The sequence below is a fragment of the Carica papaya genome, chromosome 8 (genome assembly GCF_054855325.1).
Source record: "Carica papaya isolate Zhongbai chromosome 8, ASM5485532v1, whole genome shotgun sequence".
Classification (NCBI taxonomy): domain Eukaryota; kingdom Viridiplantae; phylum Streptophyta; class Magnoliopsida; order Brassicales; family Caricaceae; genus Carica; species Carica papaya.
Genome location: NC_142316.1, coordinates 16,530,787 through 16,549,998, shown reverse-complemented (window position 1 = coordinate 16,549,998; position 19,212 = coordinate 16,530,787). Strand labels below are relative to the sequence as shown.

Below are 19,212 nucleotides of genomic sequence, written 5' to 3'. Positions count from 1 at the left end.
CCATCCTAGTGCTACTCTCGCCCAAGCAGCCTTAACTTGCGGAATTCTGATAGAATCCGTTGCATTGGTGCTGGTATGATTGCTCATGTTTCATTCTGCGCTGCAAATACATACACTTTTTCTCCCTCCATCCCCCCTCCCGTCATTTGTTTCCTTGTGCGTTTACACTGCACCTCTCGTTCTCGTTCAAATATCAAGTAAAATGCCACGTCGCCGTGACTTGCATTTGCGAATAAATCTGCGGACCATAATTAAAGTCGCGCGTAATGTCGAACGGCACATCTGAAGAAAAGAAAATGGGTGCAACACGAGAACATCCCAGGAGGTAACCCATCATTGTACTACTTTCGCCAAAGCATACTTAACTGCGGAGTTCTGATGGGATCCAGTGAATTAGTGCTGGTATGATGCCACTTGTTTAATTTTGCGCTTCAAATACATACGCTCCTTCTCTTTTCTTCCTCCTCCCGTCATTTGTTTCCTTGTGCGTCCGCACTGCACCTCCCGTACTCGTTCTAATATCAAGTAAAATGCCACGGCGCCGTGACTCACATTTACGAAAAAGCCTGCGGACCATAAATCAAGTCGCGCGTAACGTCGAAAGAATCATCTGCAAAAAGATGTGTGCAACACGACGACCTCCCAAGAAAATGGGTGAAATATAAGTACTTCACAGGAGGTCACCCATCCGAGTACTTTTCTCGCCCAAGCACCCTTAACTGCGGAGTTCTGATAGAATCTGTTGCATTAGTGCTGGTATGATCCCTCATGTTTCATTCTGCACTGCAAGTACATACACTCTTTCTCCTCCCATCCCCCCTCCCGTCATTTGTTTCCTTGTGCGTGCACTCTACATCTCTCTTTCTCGTTCTAATATCAAGTAATATGCCACGGCACCGTGACACACCTTTGCAAATGAACCAGCGGTTCATAATTCCATTCGCGCGTAACGTCGAACAAACCATCCGAAAAAAAATAGGTGCAACACGAGGGCTTCCCAAGTGGTCACCCATTCGAGTACTACTCTCGCCCAAGCACACTTAACTGCGGAGTTCTGATGGGATCCGGGGCTTTAGTGCTGGTATGATCGCACCTGTTTAATTTCGCGCTGCAAATACATACACTCCTCTCCTTTCTTCCCCCTCCCGTCAATTGTTTCCTTGTGCATTCACACTGCACCTCTCATTCTTGTTCTAATATCGATTAAAATGCCCCTGCTTCTTGACTCACATTTGCGTATAAACCAGCGGACCCTAGTTCCAGTCGCGCGTAACGTCGAACAACCCGTCTGAAAAAAAATTGTTGTGACACGAGGACTTCCCAAGAGGTCACCCATCCGAGTACTACTCTCGCCCAAGCACGCTTAACTGCAGAGTTCTGATGGGATTCGGTGCATTAGTGGTGGTATGATCGCACCGGTTTAATTTCGCGCTGCAAATACATAAATTCCTTCCCCTTTCTTCCCCCTCCCGTCATTTGTTTCCTTGTGCGTGCGCACTGCACCTTCCGTGCTCGTTCTAATATCAAGTAAAATGCTACGGTGCCGTGACTCACATTTGCGAATAAACCTGACGACCATAATTCAAGTCGCGCGTATCGTCGAAAGAATCATTTGCAAAAAAATCAGTGCAACACGAGGACTTCCTAAGAAAATGGGTAAAATATAAGGACTTCGCAGGAGGTCACCCATCCAAGTGCTACTCTCGCCCAAGCACCCTTAACTTGCGGAGTTCTGATAGAATCCGTTGCATTGGTGCTGGTATGATTGCTCATGTTTCATTCTGGGCTGCAAATACATACACTTTTTCTCCCTCCATCCCCCCTCCCGTCATTTGTTTCCTTGTGCGTGCACTCTACATCTCTCTTTCTCGTTCTAATATCGATTAAAATGCCCCTGTTTCTTGACTCACATTTGCGTATGAACCAGTGGACTCTAGTTCCAGTCGCGCGTAACGTCGAACGACCTGTCTGAAAAAAAAAATTAGTGCGACAAGAGGACTTCCCAGGAGGTCACCCATCCGAATACTACTCTCGCCCAAGCACACTTAACTGCAGAATTCTAATGGGATCTGGTGCATTAGTGCTAGTATGATCGAACCTTTTTAATTTTGCGTTGGAAATACATAAACTCCTTCTCCTTTCTTCCCCCTCCCGTCATTTGTTTCCTTGTGCGTGCGCATTGCACCTCTCGTTCTCGTTCAAATATCAAGTAAAATGCCACGGCGCCGTGACTCACATTTGCGAATAAATCTGCGAACCATAATTAAAGTCGCGCGTAACGTCGAACGACACATCTGAAAAAAAGAAAATGGGTGCAACACGAGAACTTCCCACGAGGTAACTCATCATTGTACTACTTTTCCCAAAGCACACTTAACTGCGGAGTTCTGATGGGATCCGGTCCATTTGTGCTAGTATAAACTCATTCCCCTTTCTTTCCCCTCCCGTCATTTGTTTCCTTGTGCGTGCACACTGCACCTCCCGTGCTCCTTCTAATATAAAGTAAAATGCTACGGTGCCGTGACTCACATTTGCGAATAAACCTGAGCACCATAATTCAAGTCACGCGTATCGTCGAAAGAATCATCTGCAAAAAAATGGGTGCATCAAAAGGACTTCCTAAGAAAATGGGTGAAATATAAGGACTTCGCAGGAGGTCACCCATCCTAGTGCTACTCTCGCCCAAGCACCCTTAACTTGCGGAGTTCTGATAGAATCCGTTGCATTGGTGCTGGTATGATTGCTCATGTTTCATTCTGCGCTGCAAATACATACACTTTTTCTCCCTCCATCCCCCATCCCGTCATTTGTTTCCTTGTGCGTGCGCACTGCACCTCTCGTTCTCGTTCAAATATCAAGTAAAATGCCACGGCGCCGTGACTCACATTTGCGAATAAATCTGCGGACCATAATTAAAGTCGCGCGTAACGTCGAACGGCACATCTGAAAAAAAGAAAATGGGTGCAACACGAGAACTTCCCTGGAGGAAACCTATCATTGTACTACTTTCGCCAAAGCACACTTAACTGCGGAGTTATGATGGGATCCGGTGCATTTGTGCTGGTGAGACCGCACCTGTTTAATTTCGTGCTGAAAATACATACGCTCCTTCTTCCCTCCTCCCCTCCCATCATTTGTTTCCTTGTGCGTTCACACTGCACCTCTCCTTCTCGTTCTAATATCGATTAAAATGCCACTGATTCTTGACTCACATTTGCGTATAAACCAGCGGACCATAGTTCCAGTCGCGCGTAACGTCGAACGACCCATATGAAAAAAATAGGTGCAACGCGAGGGCTTCCCAAGTTGTCACCCATCCGAGTACTACTCTCACCCAAGCACACTTAAGTGAGGAGTTCTGATGGGATCCGGGGCTTTACTGCTGGTATGATCGCACCTGTTTAATTTCGCGCTGCAAATACATACACTACTTCTCATTTCTTCCCCCTCCGGTCATTTGTTTCCTTGTGCGTTCACACTTCACCTCTCATTCTCGTTCTAATATCGATTAAAATGCCCCTGCTTCTTGACTCACATTTGCGTATAAACCAGCGGACCCTAGTTCCAGACTCGCGTAACGTCAAACGACCCGTCTGAAAAAAAATTGGTGCGACACGAGGACTTTCCAGGAGGTCACCCATCCGAGTACTAATCTCGCCCAAGCACACTTAACTGCGGAGTTCTGATGGGATCCGGGGCATTAGTGCTGGTACGATCGCACCTATTTAATTTCACGCTGCAAATACATAAACTCATTCCCCTTTCTTCCCCCTCCCGTCATTTCTTTCCTTGTGCGTGCGCACTGCACCGCCCGTGCTCGTTCTAATATCAAGTAAAATACTACGGTGCCGTGACTCACATTTGCGAATAAACCTGAGGACCATAATTCAAGTCGCGCATATCGTCGAAAGAATCATCTGCAAAAAAATGGGTGCAACACGAGGACTTCCTAAGAAAATGGGTGAAATATAAGGACTTCGCAGGAGGTCACCCATCCTAGTGCTACTCTCGCCCAAGCACCCTTAACTTGCAGAGTTCTGAAAGAATCCGTCGCATTGGTGCTGGTATGATTGCTCATGTTTCATTCTGCGCTGCAAATACATACACTTTTTCTCCCTCCATCCCCCCTCCCGTCATTTGTTTCCTTGTGCGTGCACTCTGCATCTCTCCTTCTCATTTTAATATCGATTAAAATGCCCCTGCTTCTTGACTCACATTTGCTTATAAACCAGTGGACCCTAGTTCCAGTCGAGCGTAACGTCGAACGACTCGTCTGAAAAGAAATTAGTGCGACACGAGGACTTCCTAGGAGGTCACCCATCCGAGTACTACTCTCGCCCAAGCACACTTAACTGCGGAGTTCTGATGGGATCCGGTGCATTAGTGCTGGTATGATCGCACCTGTTTAATTCCGCGCTGCAAATACATAAACTCCTTCTCCTTTCTTCCCCCTCCCGTCATTTCTTTCCTTGTGCGTACGCACTGCACCTCCCGTGCTCGTTCTAATATCAAGTAAAATGCTAAGGTTCCGTGACTCACATTTGCGAATAAACCTGAGGACCATAATTCAAGTCGCGTGTATCGTCGAAAGAATCATCTGCAAAAAAATGGGTACAACACGAGGACTTCTTAAGAAAATGAGTGAAATATAAGGACTTCGCAGGAGGTCACCCATCCTAGTGCTACTCTCGCCCAAGCACCCTTAACTTGCGGAGTTCTAATAGAATCCGTTACATTGGTGCTGGTATGATTGCTCATGTTTTATTCTGCACTGCAAATACATACACTTTTTCTCCCTCTATCCCCCCTCCCGTCATTTGTTTCCTTGTGCGTGCACTCTGCATCTCTTCTTCTCATTCTAATGTTGATTAAAATGTCCCTGCTTCTTGACTCACATTTGCGTATAAACCAGTGGACCCTAGTTCCAGTCGCGCGTAACGTAAAACGACCCGTCTGAAAAAAAAAATTAGTGCGACACGAGAACTTCCCAGGAGGTCACCCATCCGAGTACTACTCTCGCCCAAGCACACTTATCTGCGGAGTTCTGATGGGATCCGGTGCATTAGTGCTGGTATGATCACACCAGTTTAATTTCGCGCTGCAAATACATAAACTCCTTCTCCTTTCTTCCCCCTCCCGTCATTTGTTTCCTTGTGCGTGCGCACAGCACCTCCCGTGCTCGTTCTAATATCAAGAAAAATGCTACGGTGCCGTAACTCACATTTGCGAATAAACCTGAGGACCATAATTCAAGTCGCGCGTATCGTCGAAAGAATCATCTGCAAAAAAATGGGTGCAACACGAGGACTTCCTAAGAAAATGGGTGTAATATAAGGACTTCTTTAGAGGTCACCCATCCGAGTACTTTTCTCGCCCAAGCACCCTTAACTGCGGAGTTCTGATAGAATCTGTTGCATTAGTGCTGGTATGATCCCTCATGTTTCATTCTGCACTGGAAATACATACACTCTTTCTCCTTCCATCCCCCCTCCCGTCATTTGTTTCCTTGTGCATGCACTCTACATCTCTCTTTCTCCTTCTAATATCAAGTAATATGCCCCGGCACCGTGACTCACCTTTGCAAATGAACCAGCGGTTTATAATTCCATTCGCGCGTAATGTCGAACAACCCATCCGAAAAAAATAGGTGCAACACGAGGGCTTCCAAAGTGGTCACCCATCTGAGTACTACTCTCGCCCAAGCACACTTAACTGCAGAGTTCTGATGGGATCCGGAGCTTTAGTGCTGGTATGATCGCACCTGTTTAATTTTGCGCTGCAAATACATACACTCCTTCTCCTTTCTTCCCCTCCCAACATTTGTTTCCTTGTGTGTTCACACTTCACCTCTCATTCTCGTTCTAATATCGACTAAAACACCCCTGTTTCATGACTCACATTTGCGTATAAACCAGCGGACCATAGTTCCAGACGCGCGTAACGTCGAACGACCCGTCTGAAAAAAAATTGGTGCGACACGAGGACTTCCCAGGAGGTCACCCATCCGAGTACTAATCTCGCCCAAGCACACTTCACTGCGGAGTTCTGATGGGATCCGGTGCATTAGTGCTGGTATGATCGCAACTGTTTAATTTTGCGCTGCTAATACATAAACTCATTCCCCTTTCTTCCCCCTCCCGTCATTTGCTTTTTTGTGCGTGCGCACTGCACCTGTCGTTCTCGTTCAAATATCAAGTAAAATGCCACGGCGCCGTGACTCACATTTGCGAATAAATCTGCAGACCATAATTAAAGTCGCGCGTAACGTCGAACGGCATATCTGAAAAAAAGAAAATGGGTGCAACACGAGGACTTCGCAAGAAAATTGGTGAAATATAAGGACTTCGCAGGAGGTAACCCATGCTAGTACTACTCTCGCCCAAGCACCCTTACCTACAGAGTTCTGATAGAATCCGTTGCATTAGTGCTGGTATGATCGCACCTGTTTCATTTCGCGCTGCAAAAACATACTCCTTCTCCTTTCTTCCCCTCCTGTCATTTGTTTCCTTGTGCGTGCGCACTGCACCTCTCGTTCTCGTTCAAATATCAAGTAAAATGCCACGGCGCCGTGACTCACATTTGCGAATAAATCTGCGGACCATAATTAAAGTCGCGCGTAACGTCGAACGGCACATCTGAAAAAAAGAAAATGGGTGCAACACGAGAACTTCCCAGAAGGTAACCCATCATTGCACTACTTTCGCCAAAGCACACTTAACTGCGTAGTTCTGATGGGATCCGGTGCATTTGTGTTGGTGTGACCGCACCTGTTTAATTTCGTGCTGAAAATACATAAACTCCTTCTTCCCTCCTCCCCTCCCATCATTTGTTTCCTTGTGCGTGCACTATGCATATCTCTTTCTCGTTCTAATATCAAGTAATATGCCCCGGCGCTGTGACTCACCTTTGCAAATGAACCAGCGGTTTATAATTCCATTTGCGCGTAACGTCGAAAAACCCATCCAAAAAAAAATAGGTGCAACACGAGGGCTTCCCAAGTGGTCACCCATCCGAGTACTACTCTCGCCCAAGCACACTTAACTGCAGAGTTCTGATGGGATCCGGTGCAGTGCTGGTATGATCGAACTTGTTTAATTTCGCGCTGCAAATACATAAACTCCTTCTCCTTTCTTCCCCCTCCCATCATTTATTTCCTTGTGCGTGCCCACTGCACCTCTCGTTCTCGTTCAAATATCAAGTAAAATGCCACGGCGCCGTGACTCACATTTGCGAATAAATCTGCGGACCATAATTAAAGTCGCGCGTAACGTCGAACGGCACATCACAAAAAAGAAAATGGGTGCAACACGAGAACTTCCCAGGAGGTAACCCATCATTGTACTACTTTCGCAAAAGCACACTTAACTGAGGAGTTCTGATGGGATCCGGTGCATTTGTGCTGGTATGATCGCACCCGTTTAATTCCGCGCTGCAAATACATAAACTCCTTCTCCTTTCTTGCCCCTCCCGTCATTTGTTTCCTTGTGCGTGCGCACTGCACCTCATGTGCTCGTTCTAATATAAAGTAAAATGCTACGGTGCCGTGACTCACATTTGCGAATAAATCTACGGACCATAATTAAAGTCGCGCGTAACGTCGAATGGCACATCTGAAAAAAAGAAAATGGGTGCAACACGAGAACTTCCCAAGAGGTAACCCATCATTGTACTACTTACGCCAAAGCACACTTAAATGGAATTTCTGATGGGATCCGTTGCATTTGTGCTGGTGTGACCGCACCTGTTTAATTTCGTGCTGAAAATACATACACTCCTTCTTCCCTCCCCTCTCCCATCATTTGTTTCCTTGTGCGTTCACACTGCACCTCTCCTTCTCGTTCTAATATCGATTAAAATGCCTCTGATTCTTGACTCACATTTGCGTATAAACCAGCGGACCATAGTTCCAGTCGCGCGTAACGTCGAATGACCAATCTGAAAAAAAAATTGTTTCAATACGAGGACTTCCCAAGAGGTCACCCATCCGAGTACTACTCCCGCCCAAGCACACTTAACCGCAGAGTTCTGATGGGATCCAGTGCAGTAGTACTGGTATGATGCCACTTGTCTAATTTTGCGCTTCAAATACATACACTCATTCTCTTTTCTTCCTCATCCTGTCATTTGTTTTTTTGTGCGTGCGCACTGCACCTCCCGTACTCGTTCTAATATCAAGTAAAATGCCACGGCGCCGTGATTCACATTTGCGAATAAATCTGCGGACCATAAATCAAGTCGCGCGTAACGTCGAAAGAATCATCTGCAAAAAGATGGGTGCAACACGAGGACTTCCTAAGAAAATGGGTGAAATATAAGGACTTCGCAGGAGGTCACCCATCCTAGTGCTTCTCTCGCCCAAACACCCTTAACTTGCGGAGTTCTGATAGAATCCGTTGCATTGGTGCTCGTATGATTGCTCATGTTTCATTCTGCGCTGCAAATACATACACTTTTTCTCCCTCCATCGCCCCTCCCGTCATCTGTGTCCTTGTGCTTGCACTCTGCACCTCTCTTTCTCGTTCTAATATCAAGTAATATGCCCCGGCACCGTGACTCACCTTTGCAAATGAACCAACGGTTTATAATTCCATTCGCGCGTAACATCGAACAACCCATCCGAAAAAAAATTGGTGCAACACAAGGGCTTCCCATGTGGTCACCCATCTGAGTACTACTCTCGCCCAAGAACACTTAACTGCGGAGTTCTGGTGGGATCCAGAGCTTTAGTGCTGGTATGATCGCACCTGTTTAAGTTCGTGCTGAAAATACATACACTCCTTCTCCTTTCTTCCCCCTCCCATCATTTGTTTCCTTGTGCGTTCACACTTCACCTCTCATTCTCGTTCTAATATCGATTAAAGTGCCCCTGCTTCTTGACTTACATTTGCGTATAAACCAGCGGACCCTAGTTACAGACGCGCGTAACGTCGAAGGACCCGTCTGAAAAAAAATTGGTGCGACACGACTCACATTTGCGCATAAACCTGAGGACCATAATTCAAGTCGCGCGTATCATCGAAAGAATCATCTGCAAAAAAATGCGTGCAACACGAGGACTTCACAAGAAAATGGGTGAAATATAAGAACTTCGCAAGAGGTAACCCATGCTAGTGCTACTCTCGCCCAAGCTCCCTTACCTACGGAGTTCTGATAGAATCCGTTGCATTAGTGCTGGTATGATCGCACCTGTTTCATTTCTTGCTAAAAATACATACATTCCTTCTCCTTCCCTCCCCCTCCCATCAATTGTTTTCTTGTGCGTTCACACTGCACCTCTCCTTCTCGTTCTAATATCGATTAAAATGCCCCTGCTTCTTGACTCACATTTGCGTATAAACCAGCGGACCCTAGTTCCAGTCGCGCGTAATGTCGAACGACCTGTCTGAAAAAAAATTTGTGCGACACGAGGACTTCCCAGGAGTTCACCAATCCGAGTACTACTCTCGCCAAAGCACACTTAACTGCGGAGTTCGGACGGGATCCGGTGCATTAGTGCTGGTATGATCGCACCCGTTTAATTCCGCGCTGCAAATACATAAACTCCTTATCCTTTCTTCCCCCTCCCGTCATTTGTTTCCTTGTGCGTGCGCACTGCACCTCCCGTGCTAGTTCTAATATAAAGTAAAATGCTACGGTGCCGTGACTCACATTTGCGAATAAACCTAAGGATCATAATTCAAGTCGCGCGTATCGTCGAAAGAATCATCTGCAAAAAAATGGGTGGAACATGAGGACTTCCTAAGAAAATGGGTGAAATATAAGGACTTCGCAGGAGGTCACCCATCCTAGTGCTACTCTCGCCCAAGCACCCTTAACTTGCGGAGTTCTGATAGAATCCGTTGCATTGGTGATGGTATGATTGCTCATGTTTCATTCTGCGCTGCAAATACATACACTTTTTCTCCCTCCATCCCCCCTCCCGTCATTTGTTTCCTTGTGCGTGCACTCTGCATCTCTCCTTCTCGTTCTAATATCGATTAAAATGCCCCTGTTTCTTGACTCACATTTGCGTATAAAGTCGCGCGTAACGTCGAACGACACATCTGAAAAAAAGAAAATGGGTGCAACACAAGAACTTCTCACGAGGTAACCCATCATTGCACTACTTTCCCCAAAGCACACTTAACTGCGGAGTTCTGATGGGATCCGGTGCATTTATGCTGGTATGATCGCACCTGTTTAATTTCGCGCTGCAAATACATAAACTCCTTCTCCTTTCTTCCCCCTCCCGTCATTTGTTTCCTTGTGCGTGCGCACTGCACCTCTCGTTCTCGTTCAAATATCAGGTAAAATGCCACGGCGCCGTGACTAACTTTTGCGAATAAATCTGCGGACCATAATTAAAGTCGCGCGTAACGTCGAATGGCACATCTGAAAAAAAGAAAACGGGTGCAACACGAGAACCTCCCAAGAGGTAACCCATCTTTGTACTACTATCGCCCAAGTACACTTAACTGCGGAGTTTTGATGGGATCCGGTGCATTTGTGCTGGTGTGACCGCACCTGTTTAATTTCGTGCTGAAAATACATACACTCCTTCTTCCCTACCCCCCTCCCAACATTTGTTTCCTTGTGCGTTCACACTGCACCTCTCCTTCTCGTTCTAATATCGATTAAAATGCCCCTGATTCTTGACTCACATTTGCGTATAAACCAGCGGACCATAGTTCCAGTCGCGCGTAACGTCGAACGACCCATCTAAAAAAAATTGTTGGGATACGAGGACTTCCCAAGAGGTCACCCATCCGAGTACTACTCTCGCCAAAGCATACTTAACTGCAGAGTTCTGATAGGATCCAGTGCATTAGTGCTGGTATGATGCCACTTGTTTAATTTTGCGCTGCAAATACATAAACTCCTTCTCCTTTCTTTCCCCTCCCGTCATTTGTTTCCTTGTGCGTGAGCACTGCACCTCCCGTTCTCGTTCTAATATCAAGTAAAATGCTACAGCGCCGTGACTCAAATTTGCGAATAAACCTGAGGACCATAATACAAGTCGCGCGTAACGTCGAAAGAATCATCTGCAAAAAAATGGGTGCAACACGAGGACTTCACAAGAAAATTGGTCAAATATAAGGACTTCGCAGGAGGTAACCCATGCTAGTACTACTCTCGCCCAAGCACCCTTACCTACGGAGTTCTGATAGAATCCGTTGCATTAGTGCTGGTATGATCGCACCTGTTTCATTTCGCGCTGCAAATACATACACTCCTTCTCCTTTCTTCCCCCTCCCGTCATTTGTTTCCTTGTGCGTGCGCACTGCACCTCTCGTTCTCGTTCAAATATCAAGTCAAATACCACGGCGCCGTGACTCACATTTGCGAATAGATCTGCGGACCATAATTAAAGTTGCGCGTAACGTCGAACGGCACATCTGAAAAAAAAAAAATGGGTGCAACACGAGAACTTCCCAGGAGGTAACCCATTATTGTACTACTTTCGCCACAGCACACTTAACTGCAGAGTTCTGATGGGATCCGGTGCATTTGTGCTGGTGTGACCGCACCTGTTTAATTTCGTGCCGAAAATACATACACTGCTTCTTCCCTTCCCCCTCCCATCATTTGTTTCCTTGTGCGTTCACACTGCACCTCTCCTTCTCGTTCTAATATCGATTAAAATGCCCCTGATTCTTGACTCACATTTGCGTATAAACCGGACCATAGTTTCAGTCGCGCGTAATGTCGAACGACCCATCTGAAAAAAAATTATCGTGATACGAGGACTTTTCAAGAGGTCACCTATCCGAGTATTACTCTCGCCCAAGCACACTTAACTGCAGAGTTCTGATGGGATCCAGTGCATTAGTGCGGGTATGATGCCACTTGTTTAATTTTTTGCTCCAAATACATACACTCTTTCTCTTTTCTTCCTCCTCTCGTCATTTGTTTCCTTGTGCGTGCGCACTGCACCTCCCGTACTCCTTCTAATATCAAGTAAAATGCCACGGCCTCGTCACTCACATTTGCGAATAAACCTGCGGACCATAAATCAAGTCGCCCGTAACGTCGAAAGAATCATCTGCAAAAAGATGGGTGCAACACGAGGACCTCCCAAGAAAATGGGTGAAATATAAGGACTTCGCAGGAGGTCACCCATCTGAGTACTTTTCTCGCTCAAGCACCCTTAACTGCGGAATTCTGATAGAATCCGTTGCATTAGTGCTGGTATGATCCCTCATGTTTAATTCCGTACTGCAAATACATACATTCTTTCTCATTCCATCCCCCCTCCCGTCATTTGTTTTCTTGTGCGTGCACTCTGCATCTCTTTTTCTCGTTCTAATATCAAGTAATATGCCCCGGCACCGTGACTCACCTTTGCAAATGAACCAGCGGTTTATAATTCCATTCATGCGTAACGTCTAACAACCCATCTGAAAAAAAATAGGTGCAACACGAGGGCTTCCCAGGTGGTCACCCATCCAAGTACTACCCTCGCCCAAGCACACTTAACTGCGGAGTTCTGATGGGATCCGGAGCTTTAGTGCTGGTATGATCGCACCTGTTTAATTTTCCGCTGTAAATACATACACTCCTTCTCCTTTCTTCCCCCTCCCGTCATTTGTTTCCTTGTGCGTTCACACTTCACCTCTCATTCTCGTTCTAATAGCGATTAAAATGCCCCTACTTCTTGACTCACATTTGCGTATAAACCAGCGGACCCTAGTTCCAGACGCGCATAACGTCGAACGACCCGTCTGAAAAAAAAACTGGTGCGACACGAGGACTTCCCATGAGGTCACCCATCCGAGTACTATTCTCGCCCAAGCACACTTAACTGCGGAGTTCTAAAGGGATCCGGTGCATTAGTGCTGGTATGATCGCACCGGTTTAATTTCGCGCTGCAAATACATAAACTCCTTCTCCTTTCTTCCCCCTCCCGTCATTTGTTTCCTTGTGCGTGCGCACTACACCTCTCGTTCTCGTTTAAATATCAAGTAAAATGCCACGGCGCCGTGACTCACATTTGCGAATAAATTTGTGGACAATAATTAAAGTCGCGCGTAACGTCGAACCACACATCTGAAAAAAAGAAAATGGGTGCAACCCGAGGACTTCACGAGAAAATGGGTGAAATATAAGGACTTCGCAGGAGGTAACCCATGCTAGTACTACTCTCGCCCAAGCACCCTTACCTACGGAGTTCTGATAGAATCCGTTGCATTAGTGCTGGTATGATCGCACATGTTTCATTTCGTGCTGAAAATACATACACTCCTTCTCCTTCCCTCCCCCTCCCATCAATTGTTTCCTTGTGCGTTCACACTGCCCTCTCTTTCTCGTTCTAATATCGATTAAAATGGCCTTGCTTCTTGACTCTCATTTGCGTATAAACCAGCGGACCCCAGTTCCAGTCGCGCGTAACGTCGAACGACCCGTCTGAAAAAAAATTAGTGTGACACGAAGACTTCCCAGGAGGTCACCCATGCGAGTACTACTCTCCCCCAAGCACACTTAACTGCAGAGTTCTGATGAGATCCGGTGCATTAGTGCTGGTATGATCGCACTCGTTTAATTCTGCGCTGCAAATACATAAATGCCTTCCCCTTTCTTCCCCCTACCGTCATTTGTTTCCTTGTGCGTGCGCACTGCACCTCCCGTGCTCGTTCTAATATCAAGTAAAATGCTACGGTGCCGTGACTCACATTTGCGAATAAACCTGACGACCATAATTCAAGTCGCGCTTATCGTCGAAAGAATCATCTGCAAAAAAATGGGTGCAACACGAGGACTTCCTAAGAAAATTGGTGAAATATAAGGACTTTGCAGGAGGTCACCCATCCTAATGCTACTCTCGCCCAAGCACCCTTAACTTGCGGAGTTCTGATAGAATCCGTCGCATTGGTGCTGGTATGATTGCTCATGTTTCATTCTGCACTGCAAATACATACACTTTTTCTCCCTCCATCCCCCCTCCCGTCATTTGTTTCCTTGTGCGTGCACTCTGCATCTCTCCTTCTCATTCTAATATCGATTAAAATGCTCCTGCTTCTTGACTCACATTTGCGTATGAACCAGGGGACCCTAGTTCCAGTCGCGCGTAACGTCGAACGACCTGTCTAAAAAAAAAATTAGTGCGACACGAGGACTTCCCAGGAGGTCACCCATCCGAGTACTACTCTCGCCCAAGCACACTTAACTGCGGAGTTCTGATGGGATCCGGTGCATTAGTGCTGGTATGATCGCACCTAATTAATTTCGCGCTGCAAATACATAAATTCCTTCCCCTTTCTTCCCCCTCCCGTCATTTGTTTCCTTGTGCGTGCGCACTGCACCTCTCGTTCTCATTCAAATATCAAGTAAAATGCCACGACGCCGTGACTCACATTTGCGAATAAATCTGTGGACCATAATTAAAGTCGCGCGTAACGTCAAACGACACATCTGAAAAAAAGAAAATGGGTGCAACACGAGAACTTCCCACGAGGTAACCCATCATTGTACTACTTTCACCAAAGCACACTTACTGCAGAGTTCTGATAGGATCCGGTGCATTAGTGCTGGTATGATCGCCCCTGTTTAATTTTGCGGTGCAAATACATAAACTCATTCCCCTTTCTTCCCCCTCCCGTCATTTGTTTCCTTGTGCGTGCGCACTGCACCTCCCATTCTCGTTCTAATATCAAGTAAAATGTCACGGCACCGTGACTAACATTTGCGAATAAACCTAAGGAGCATAATTCAAGTCGCGCGTAACGTCGAAAGAATCATTTGTAAAAAAATGGGTGCAACACGAGGACTTCACAAGAAAATGGGTGAAATATAAGGACTTCGCAGGAGGTAACCCATGCTAGTACTACTCTCGCCACAGCACCCTTACTTACGGAGTTCTGATAGAATCCGTTGCATTAGTGCTGGTATGATCGCACCTGTTTCATTTCGTGCTGAAAATACATACACTCCTTCTCCTTCCCTCCCCCCCCCCCCCCCCATCAATTGTTTCCTTGTGCGTTCACACTGCACCTCTCCTTCTCGTTCTAATATCTATTAAAATGCCCCATCTTCTTGACTCACATTTGCGTATAAACCAGCGGACCCTAGTTCCAGTCGCGCGTAACGTCGAACGACCCGTCTGAAAAAAAATTGGTGCGACACGAGGACTTCCCAGGAGGTCACCCATCCGAGTACTACTCTTGCCCAAGCACACTTAACTGCGGAGTTCTGATGGGATCCGGTGCATTAGTGCTGGTATGATCGCACCCGTTTAATTCCCCGCTGCAAATACATAAATTCCTTCTCGTTTCTTCCCCAGCCCGTCATTTGTTTCTTTGTGCGTGCGCACTGCACCTCCCGTTCTCGTTCTAATATCAAGTAAAATGTCACGGCACCGTGACTCACATTTGCGAATAAACCTGAGGACCATAATTCAAGTCGCGTGTAACGTCGAAAGAATCATTTGCAAAAAAATGGGTGCAACACGAGAAATTCACAAGAAAATGGGTGAAATATAAGGACTTCGCAGGAGGTCACCCATCCTAGTGCTACTCTCGCCCAAGCACCCTTAACTTGCGGAGTTCTGATAGAATCCGTTGCATTGGTGCTGGTATGATTGCTCATGTTTCATTTTGCGCTGCAAATACATACACTTTTTCTCCCTCCATCCCTCCTCCCGTCATTTGTTTCCTTGTGCGTGCACTCTCCATCTCTCCTTCTCGTTCTAATATCGATTAAAATGCCCCTGCTTCTTGACTCACATTTGCGTATAAACCAGTGGACCCTAGTTCCAGTCGCGCGTAACGTCGAACGACCCGTCTGAAAAAAAAAATTAGTGCGACACGAGGACTTCCCAGGAGGTCACCCATCCGAGTACCACTCTCGCCCATTCACACTTAACTGCGGAGTTCTGATGGGATCCGGTGCATTAGTGCTGGTTTGATCGCACCCGCTTAAGTTCGCGCTGCAAACACATAAACTAGTTCTCTGTTCTTCCCCCTCTCGTCATTTGTTTCCTTGTGCGTGCGCACTGCACCTCTCGTTCTCCTTCAAATATCAAGTAAAATGCCACAGCGCCGTGACTCATATTTGCTAATAAATCTGCGGACCATAATTAAAGTCGCGCGTAACGTCGAACGGCACATCTGAAAAAAAGAAAATGGGTGCAACACGAGAACTTCCCAGGAGGTAACCCATCATTGTTCTACTTTCGTCAAAGCACACTTAACTGCGGAGTTCTAATGGGATCCGGTGCATTTGTGCTGGTGTGAGCGCACCTGTTTAATTTCGGGATGAAAATACATACACTCCTTCTTCCCTCCCCCCTCCCATCATTTGTTTCCTTGTGCATTCACACTGCACCTCTTCTTCTCGTTCTAATATCGATTAAAATGCCCCAGATTCTTGACTCACATTTGCGTATAAACCAGCGGATTATAGTTCCAGTCGCGCGTAAAGTTGAACGACCCGTCTGAAAAAAAATTGGTGCGACACGAGGACTTCCCAAGAGGTCACCCATCCGAGTACTACTCTCGCCCAAGCACACTTAACTGCGGAGTTCTGATGGGATCCGGTGCATTAGTGATGGTATGACCGCACCCGTTTAATTTCGCGCTGCAGATACATAAACTCCTTCTCCTTTTTTCCCCCTCCCGTCATCTGTTTCCTTGTGCGTGCGCACTGCACCTCTCGTTCTCGTTCAAAAATCAAGTAAAATACCACGGCGCCGTGACTCACATTTGCGAATAAATCTGCGGACCATAATTAAAGTGGCGCGTAACGTCGAACGGCACATCTGAAAAAATAAAAATGGTTGCAACACGAGAACTTCCCAGGAGGTAACCCATCATTGTACTACTTTCGCCAAAGCACACTTAACTGCGGAGTTCTGATGGGATCCGGTGCATTTGTGCTGGTGTGACCGCACCTGTTTAATTTCGTGCTGAAAATACATACACTCCTTCTTCCCTCCCCCCCTCCCATCATTTGTTTCCTTGTGCGTTCACACTGTACCTCTCCATCTCGTTCTAATATCGATTAAAATACCCCTGATTCTTGACTCACATTTGCGTATAAACCAGCGGACCATAGTTCAAGTTGCACGTAACGTCGGACGACCCGTCTAAAAAAAAATTGGTGCAACACAATGACTTCCCAGGAGGTCACCAATCTGAGTACTACTCTCGCCCAAGCACACTAAACTGCGGAGTTCTGATGGGATCCAGTGCATTAGTGCTGGTATGATCGCACCCGTTTAATTCCGCGCTGCAAATACATAAACTCCTTCTCCTTCCTTCCCCCTCCCATTATTTGTTTCCTTGTGCGTGCGCACTGCACCTCCCGTGCTCGTTCTAATATCAAGTAAAATACTACAGTGCCGTGACTCACATTTGCGAACAGACCTGAGGACCATAATTGAAGTCCTGCGTAACGTCGAAAGAATCATCTGCAAAAAAATGGGTGCAACACGAGGACTTCACAAGAAAATAGGTGAAATATAAGGACTTCGCAGGAGGTAACCCATGCTAGTACTACTCTCGCCCAAGCACCCTTACCTACGGAGTTCTGATAGAATCCGTTGAATTAGTGCTGGTATGATCGCACTTGTTTCATTTCGTGCTGAAAATATATACACTTCTTCTCCTTCCCTCCCCCTCCCATCAATTGTTTCCTTGTGCATTCACACTGCACCTCTCTTTCTCGTTCTAATATCGATTAAAATGCCCCTGCTTCTTGACTCACATTTGCGTATAAACAAGCGGACCATAGTTCCAGTCGCGCGTAACGTCGAACGAACCGTCTGAAAAAAAATTGGTGCGACACGAGGACTTCCCAGGAGGTCAACCATCCGAGTACTACTCTCACCCAAGCACACTTAACTGCGGAGTTCTGAGGGGATACGGTGCATTAGTGCTGGTATGATCGCACCCGTTTAATTTTGCGCTGCAAATATATAAACTCCTTCTCCTTTCTTCCCCCTCCCGTCATTTGTTTAATTGTGCGTGCGCACTGCACCTCCCGTGCTCGTTCTAATATCAAGTAAAATGCTACGGTGCTGTGACTCACATTTGCGAATAAAACTGAGGACCATAATTCAAGTCGCGCGTATCGTCAAAAGAATCATCTGCAAAAAAATGGGTGAAATATAAGGACTTCGCAGGAGGTCACCCATCCTAGTGCTACTCTCGCCCAAGCACCCTTAACTTGCGGAGTTCTGATAGAATCCGTTGCATTGGTGCTGGTATGATTGCTCATGTTTCATTCTGCGCTGCAAATACATACACTTTTTCTCCCTCCATCCCCCCTCCCATCATTTGTTTCCTTGTGCGTGCACTCTGCATCTCTCCTTCTCATTCTAATATCGATTAAAATGCCCCTGCTTCTTGAGTCACATTTGCGTATAAACCAGTTGACCTCAGTTCCAGTCGCGTGTAACGTCGAACGACCCGTCTGAAAAAAAAATTAGTGCGACACGAGGACTACCCAGGAGGTCTCCAATCCGAGTACTACTCTCGCCCAAGCACACTTAACTACGGAGTTCTGATGGGATCCGGAGCTTTAGTGCTGGTATGATCGCACCTGTTTAATTTCGCGCTACAAATACATACACTCCTTCTCCTTTCTTCCCCCTCCCGTCATTTGTTTCCTTGTGCGTTCACACTTCACCTCTCATTCTCGTTCTAATATCGATTAAAATACCGCTGCTTCTTGACTCACATTTGCGTATAAACCAGCGGACCCTAGTTCCAGTCACGCGTAACTTCGAACGACCCGTCTGAAAAAAAATTGGTGCGACACGAGGACTTCCCAGGAGGTCACCCATCCGAGTACTACTCTCGCCCAAGCACACTTAACTGCGGAGTTCTGATGGGATCCGGTGCATTAGTGCTGGTATGATCACACCCATTTAATTCTGCGCTGCAAATACATAAACTCCTTATCCTTTCTTCCCCCTCCCGTCATTTGTTTCCTTGTGCGTGCGCACTGCACCTCCCGTGCTCGTTCTAATATCAAGTAAAATGCTACGGTGCCGTGACTCACATTTGCGAATAAACCTGAGGACCATAATTCAAGTTGCGCGTAACGTCGAAAGAATCATCTGCAAAAAAATGGGTGCAACACGAGGACTTCCTAAGAAAATAGGTGAAATATAAGGACTTCGCATGAGGTCACCCATCCTAGTGCTACTCTCGCCCAAGCACCCTTAACTTGCGAAGTTCTGATAGAATCCGTTGCATTGGTGCAGGTATGATCGCTCATGTTTCATTCTGCGCT

The 19,212-nt window shown here is 46.5% G+C and overlaps 11 non-coding genes and 21 pseudogenes across 11 annotated transcripts; all 32 read right to left on the bottom strand.

The window, feature by feature from the left end:
• Positions 1-976: 976 nt before the first annotated feature.
• Positions 977-1,095, bottom strand: LOC148243900 (5S ribosomal RNA). Its single transcript, XR_015815853.1, has one exon. It is a non-coding gene; the product is annotated as a 5S ribosomal RNA (ribosomal RNA).
• Positions 1,096-1,299: 204 nt separating this feature from the next.
• LOC148243899 (5S ribosomal RNA) lies at positions 1,300-1,418 on the bottom strand (annotated as a pseudogene).
• A 563-nt stretch (positions 1,419-1,981) lies between these two features.
• On the bottom strand, positions 1,982-2,100 carry LOC148243898 (5S ribosomal RNA; annotated as a pseudogene).
• A 1,180-nt stretch (positions 2,101-3,280) lies between these two features.
• Positions 3,281-3,399, bottom strand: LOC148243897 (5S ribosomal RNA; annotated as a pseudogene).
• Positions 3,400-3,604: 205 nt separating this feature from the next.
• Positions 3,605-3,723, bottom strand: LOC148243896 (5S ribosomal RNA; annotated as a pseudogene).
• Positions 3,724-4,284: 561 nt separating this feature from the next.
• On the bottom strand, positions 4,285-4,403 carry LOC148243895 (5S ribosomal RNA). Its single transcript, XR_015814477.1, has one exon. It is a non-coding gene; the product is annotated as a 5S ribosomal RNA (ribosomal RNA).
• Positions 4,404-4,966: 563 nt separating this feature from the next.
• Positions 4,967-5,085, bottom strand: LOC148243894 (5S ribosomal RNA). The gene has a single exon (XR_015815660.1). It is a non-coding gene; the product is annotated as a 5S ribosomal RNA (ribosomal RNA).
• Positions 5,086-5,644: 559 nt separating this feature from the next.
• Positions 5,645-5,763, bottom strand: LOC148243893 (5S ribosomal RNA). The gene has a single exon (XR_015815295.1). It is a non-coding gene; the product is annotated as a 5S ribosomal RNA (ribosomal RNA).
• Positions 5,764-5,967: 204 nt separating this feature from the next.
• On the bottom strand, positions 5,968-6,086 carry LOC148243892 (5S ribosomal RNA). Its single transcript, XR_015814899.1, has one exon. It is a non-coding gene; the product is annotated as a 5S ribosomal RNA (ribosomal RNA).
• Positions 6,087-6,650: 564 nt separating this feature from the next.
• Positions 6,651-6,769, bottom strand: LOC148243891 (5S ribosomal RNA; annotated as a pseudogene).
• Positions 6,770-6,973: 204 nt separating this feature from the next.
• LOC148243890 (5S ribosomal RNA) lies at positions 6,974-7,089 on the bottom strand (annotated as a pseudogene).
• A 208-nt stretch (positions 7,090-7,297) lies between these two features.
• On the bottom strand, positions 7,298-7,416 carry LOC148243889 (5S ribosomal RNA; annotated as a pseudogene).
• Positions 7,417-7,946: 530 nt separating this feature from the next.
• Positions 7,947-8,066, bottom strand: LOC148243888 (5S ribosomal RNA; annotated as a pseudogene).
• Positions 8,067-8,627: 561 nt separating this feature from the next.
• LOC148243887 (5S ribosomal RNA) lies at positions 8,628-8,746 on the bottom strand (annotated as a pseudogene).
• Positions 8,747-9,393: 647 nt separating this feature from the next.
• Positions 9,394-9,512, bottom strand: LOC148243886 (5S ribosomal RNA; annotated as a pseudogene).
• Positions 9,513-10,058: 546 nt separating this feature from the next.
• On the bottom strand, positions 10,059-10,177 carry LOC148243885 (5S ribosomal RNA; annotated as a pseudogene).
• A 209-nt stretch (positions 10,178-10,386) lies between these two features.
• On the bottom strand, positions 10,387-10,505 carry LOC148243884 (5S ribosomal RNA; annotated as a pseudogene).
• An 885-nt stretch (positions 10,506-11,390) lies between these two features.
• LOC148243883 (5S ribosomal RNA) lies at positions 11,391-11,509 on the bottom strand (annotated as a pseudogene).
• Positions 11,510-12,388: 879 nt separating this feature from the next.
• Positions 12,389-12,507, bottom strand: LOC148243882 (5S ribosomal RNA). Its single transcript, XR_015814308.1, has one exon. It is a non-coding gene; the product is annotated as a 5S ribosomal RNA (ribosomal RNA).
• Positions 12,508-12,713: 206 nt separating this feature from the next.
• Positions 12,714-12,832, bottom strand: LOC148243881 (5S ribosomal RNA). Its single transcript, XR_015815105.1, has one exon. It is a non-coding gene; the product is annotated as a 5S ribosomal RNA (ribosomal RNA).
• A 562-nt stretch (positions 12,833-13,394) lies between these two features.
• On the bottom strand, positions 13,395-13,513 carry LOC148243880 (5S ribosomal RNA; annotated as a pseudogene).
• Positions 13,514-14,075: 562 nt separating this feature from the next.
• LOC148243879 (5S ribosomal RNA) lies at positions 14,076-14,194 on the bottom strand. The gene has a single exon (XR_015815696.1). It is a non-coding gene; the product is annotated as a 5S ribosomal RNA (ribosomal RNA).
• An 893-nt stretch (positions 14,195-15,087) lies between these two features.
• Positions 15,088-15,206, bottom strand: LOC148243878 (5S ribosomal RNA). Its single transcript, XR_015814545.1, has one exon. It is a non-coding gene; the product is annotated as a 5S ribosomal RNA (ribosomal RNA).
• Positions 15,207-15,769: 563 nt separating this feature from the next.
• On the bottom strand, positions 15,770-15,888 carry LOC148243877 (5S ribosomal RNA; annotated as a pseudogene).
• A 209-nt stretch (positions 15,889-16,097) lies between these two features.
• Positions 16,098-16,216, bottom strand: LOC148243876 (5S ribosomal RNA; annotated as a pseudogene).
• A 203-nt stretch (positions 16,217-16,419) lies between these two features.
• LOC148243875 (5S ribosomal RNA) lies at positions 16,420-16,538 on the bottom strand. Its single transcript, XR_015815153.1, has one exon. It is a non-coding gene; the product is annotated as a 5S ribosomal RNA (ribosomal RNA).
• Positions 16,539-16,747: 209 nt separating this feature from the next.
• On the bottom strand, positions 16,748-16,866 carry LOC148243874 (5S ribosomal RNA; annotated as a pseudogene).
• Positions 16,867-17,070: 204 nt separating this feature from the next.
• Positions 17,071-17,189, bottom strand: LOC148243873 (5S ribosomal RNA; annotated as a pseudogene).
• A 235-nt stretch (positions 17,190-17,424) lies between these two features.
• LOC148243872 (5S ribosomal RNA) lies at positions 17,425-17,543 on the bottom strand (annotated as a pseudogene).
• Positions 17,544-17,748: 205 nt separating this feature from the next.
• On the bottom strand, positions 17,749-17,867 carry LOC148243871 (5S ribosomal RNA; annotated as a pseudogene).
• A 532-nt stretch (positions 17,868-18,399) lies between these two features.
• LOC148243870 (5S ribosomal RNA) lies at positions 18,400-18,518 on the bottom strand (annotated as a pseudogene).
• Positions 18,519-18,723: 205 nt separating this feature from the next.
• On the bottom strand, positions 18,724-18,842 carry LOC148243869 (5S ribosomal RNA). Its single transcript, XR_015815770.1, has one exon. It is a non-coding gene; the product is annotated as a 5S ribosomal RNA (ribosomal RNA).
• Between the last annotated feature and the right edge of the window lie 370 nt (positions 18,843-19,212).